Here is a 5,044-nt window from a genome sequence, read left to right on the forward strand (position 1 = left end):
TGAAACGAGTATCAAACCCAGAATGTCTGATTAAGATCTAGTCGCTCTAGCCAATTACTTACTAGCAAGCCAAATATAATACCAAGAAAGAAAATAAATGATACAATTATGGCTCTTACCAAAGTTATTATTTCGAGTAAATAATTTCAGATAATAGAGCATCTTACCGATAAATTTCCAAATGCACATTTCATGTTAGGAATAACTCAAAACTTCCAGAACTCATTTCAATATTTTTAAAATTGTGCAAAATGATAAGAAAGGAAATAGAATCGGCTGATGTTCGTATTATCATCTCAACGTTGCCTTGACAAGTGCCTGAAATAATATTTATTATTATTGATTACGGCTTGCTTATGAATAAATAAGTAATGAAACGTTATTGTTTCGTTATTGTACATAATATTGTACTTCTATTTAAATAGAGCGCATAATTTTAGCTAATGGAGCATACTACTTGTCAACTTCTAAGTGCACATTATGTGTCAAAAATAACTGCAAACGCACAAAGTTAGTTCAGTTTTTGAAATTTTTTACAATATAATATTAAGAAAAGAAATCGAATCGGCTCGTGTATTATCATCCCAACGTTATTGTTTCGTTCCTCAACGTTGTATTATTCTTTCATATAAATAGAGCAGATAATTTCAGATAATAGAGCATATTACCGATCAATTTCCGAGCGCACATTATGTGTCTATTCCCCATAATAGTTTTCGCTGCGAGTGGCGTCTAAAATTGGTCAGCAGCATTCTGGAAGATGGATGCGCGTCAGAAATCTCGCCGGCGTTGATTGTATACCGTCAGTCATCACCATTTATTGATACTATATTATTTACCTGGTCGGAAAGTATTATTGCCCACATGACGCTTTAAATCTCAGCAACTTGCTCGGCGGTGACAAGCCAACGTCAAGTCTGTGCCATTTCCGAAGGACTTTCACCTAGAAAATTATGTCTGAAAACATAATAAATTCCTTCGAGGTAATTTTGAGATTGTGATAATAGGTTATCTAGTATAAAGTGAGATGTACCGTTTTCTACATTTATGAAAATTATTACTCTGCAACTCATGAACTTGCATTGTAGTTTTTAATATTTATTTTCTAGTTCATAATAGAAACATGGTATGCTTAGTTTTTTTTACTAGATTTTCACTTATGCCTACTAGATTTTCATTATGTGCTTGGTAAAACAAAATATTTTATAAATTAGATAATAATTTTGCCACAATACTTTTGATGCTTGTTTCTTACAATTAGTTTTGTTATAAATTTGCCATAAATTTTAAAATAGACCAAAATTTTATTTCAGGCCCCCTTTTTTTTCTGAACGCCGTTCATATTTTTTTTTAAGTTTACCATATATAGTAAGCACTATAAGATTAGAACGGGACAAAAAGGTTCAATTTGACTTTGAGCAATTATACTATGAAAACCAAGCAAATTGTATCACAACGAATAGCACATATCAAGCAAACAACTATGTGACTATGCTCAGGAAAACTCACAGCATATTCATACATTGTATAAATGTGTTTTTTGTTTGCTGTTTTTCTAAAATTTGTCAACCGGTCTTTTTTACATTAGAGGTTATAATCACTTCTATGTTACTAAATATTATAGATTTTACTAAATAATAGCTACATTATCTTTACGTTTTTAAAGTTTCTGAACATTTTGGCATACCTTAGAAAAAATGGATGTATGTGTGTGTGTTTTCGGATACAAATTTTTGTTGACGATTTCGGGAACACCATCTCACCGATTTTGATGATTCAAAAAACATTCGATTCCTATTGATAAGAAGACGTGCTGATTAGTTTTTGGCAAAGGCAAGTCTAGCCGTTTCGAAGATACTGGGAAAAAAGTGCCAAAAACGGTAATGGATTTCAACAATTCAAAAACCATTTTACTTGTATTGACAAGATGAACCAAGAGATTTTTGGAAAGTCAGGTCTAGCGGTTTTGGAGATCTAGTGAACAAAGTAAAAAAATGTCTTTTGAAGTTCAAAAATGATCATAAGACATATGCACCTTAAATTCAGATTTTTTAGGGAGATTTTAATAATACGTATAAATTTTGTTTACATTTCTATGGGTTTCGTAGCATCGTTTGGAAATTTGCCTTAAGGCACGATGCCATCACCACTAGTTTTAATATAATTTCCTTTTTTAATTACTATTTTTTATTGTTCACACCTTTACTCACAGGGTAAAGATTTGGTTGTTTTTTTTACCTCACTCATGTAAAAGCTTTTATATAGGTTATATAAAATATATTAAATATAACTTAAAATTAGCAATACATCTTATGAAATAATTAAATAAGGTATACTTAAAAATCATATCAAGGTTTCATAAACTAAACACCAGTGATAATATTAGTAAAGTTTAACAATGTCAATAATTGAAAAGCTTCAATTATCACGATTTATAGATTTATAGATCAGATTCGCATCATTACTGCATTGTTATGTAATAGCGCTCTTTTTGTTTTGTCATTTAATGCCACAAGGCAATTTATATATAACAATATCATCGTCATTATTGCGTCTTGAGGAGATAATAATTTGTTTTATTCCATTTAAACTTTGAGCGAAAGTAAAAGCCATAACTTTTTAAGTTCACCGTGTAACAGAACAGATATAATGATACTCACCAAGTAGGCTGAGTAATTAGAGCAGTTTTTATGCATTGTTTTAGCATGTGGATTTAAATATCTTATTGTATTGTGATGAGTTTTGGTTTTATTTCATGTTGCAGATTTATCATATGGATGTTGAATGTATACATATTTTTGTTTTATGACTCGTAAACTTCTTGATGGACGTGCCGCGATAACGAGCAATTTAGTAATTATGTGTATCATATTTATATCTTATTGTTGACCGACTTCTCATGGTTGTATGTTTGATACGATTTGCATTGTTTATCATAAGATTGTATTATTTGAAATCAATCAAATTATCATTTATATATGAAAAGAAAAACTTACGTTTGATAACAAAAATAAGTTAACTACAGTAGAAACTCGAGTAACCGGACTAATATATCAACAAAAATAATCTAATATAATAAAATAATGTTTATTTTAAGAAATTTTCTTTTACATATACAAAAATGTAGCATTAATCATGCAAAAATTAGACTTGTAGGTATGTGCATAAATGTAAATTGGTCGGGTTGGTAGTCCGGATAATTCAAGTTCGTATAACTGAACGCCGGATGATCGAAGTTCTACTGTAGTAGTACTGAAATAGTTGCCTTATTTCGAAACTGTTTATTTCGAAACTACAATTTTCGCTTTCGATGCCATTTCCAACTGTTGTATTTCAAACATACATGTAGTATTTGTAAGTGTATAAAATAAATTTATTTAACAAATTTTATTTCATCTATTTCGTATTATAAAAATATATTTCATTAAATTCTTGTACGTCAACTGTAATCAGTAGCTACCTGCGCAACACCAGAGAACATACATATGCTGAAGCGCACGGCAAAATTCTAAACTTTTGTTAATCTTCATAATTCAACCGCTTATCATAGTCCTATAATATTTCAGTCTGTTAGAGTACCAAATCTATCGTTCTACAAAGTTCCATCTTCACGTTTTAACCGTTATTTTTTTCCCAATATTAAATTATAAAGAAACGGTCCAGCCTATCATTACCAAAAACAAATCATCGCCATACCCAACCAATATATTTCAAACAGTTTCTCAATTTTTAAAACCGAATCAAGATTTCCGGCTGAAACGTGGTCGTGCAAAAAAAACAACTTTTTTTTGCTAATAACAAAGTAACGTCTTGGCCACAAACGCTAGCCTTTATTGAGTCCTACATCAGATGGCTTTTAAATTTTTGAAATCGATCTAGTTTTTGAAAAAATATCTACGACTGAAAATCGGCACAATACTTACACACATACTTTTTCGAAAAAAGGTTTTGGTCGGAATTATACCCAGACGGTGTTGAGCCCGACATACCCAGACATTAGACCTAGTCTAGGATGCCTAAACGCGTTTTCTTCGCTACACAGAAAAAAGTTCTTAAATATGGTCTCATTCTAATCAGAATTCAGAAAACAATAACTTAGCTGTGACGTTAATAAAGTACTGTTTTGGGTGGGATTTTTATATCTATCGATAAATCATCTACCTTCCACGTGGGTTTGATGTATTAATCATCTCAACAGCGTGCACTTTCTGATCCTAACAGGAATCGTTAACAAAGGCAAAACGGTTATGTATAATTTCCATGAAATATACGTGTAATTAGTTATACAAGCTGCTAAGGAACTATAATCGGTCAGAGCAAAATCGTGATTTTTCGTTTAGAATGTAGTTTGCATATGATGCTGATCATGCCATTAGTTTATCCATATTACGGGATCATTTATCTGCATCAAGTTCACGTATTGCGGAATCGAGGGCTTGCAGATAACGAGAGCAAAATGAGCATTCCTCGCTGACAATTCAGTAACGTCTTAAATTGCATTTCGCCATTGACATGATCCTAATTGCGTTTAATGCCCTGAGGCCCTTAGGCCAGAAGTGGAGGAATGCGGCCAGAAGAATACAAGTCCGAATCTTCGAGAGATGATCAACTCATGAGAATTCAGTACGTGCGGATCAGAGTTTGCGTACGTATAGAGAGTGATTTGTCCGACCGCAATGGGCCGTACTTGTTCGCAACAGTCCATTAATATTGTTAGCGTCGAGTACTTTCTGACCAGCCTGAGAATCGATAGAGAGAACCTTGCGTTCGGATCGGAGAACTTTCTTTTTTCTTCGTTTATTTTTTCTGAGAGTCGCCGTCGACGTCTCCGCGTTTCGTTTGCTGGACTTGGATCGTTCGTTCGTTCAGCGTTTTGTATTACCGTTTCATGTCTTCGTTGACCTATTAACTTATATATGTGTACTTGAATGTCAAGGTGTGCAGTTGTCCGTCAGGGTACGAACGCTAACTCGAACCGGCCGTTTCTTAACTACGCCACTCGGGGCATACCGGCCTGAGTTATGTGACACGCTTGTGTTCGAGG

The sequence above is a fragment of the Ctenocephalides felis genome, unplaced genomic scaffold (assembly GCF_003426905.1).
Source record: "Ctenocephalides felis isolate EL2017-DRISC unplaced genomic scaffold, ASM342690v1 CF-g0.4_SCAFFOLD_01886, whole genome shotgun sequence".
NCBI classification, from domain to species: domain Eukaryota; kingdom Metazoa; phylum Arthropoda; class Insecta; order Siphonaptera; family Pulicidae; genus Ctenocephalides; species Ctenocephalides felis.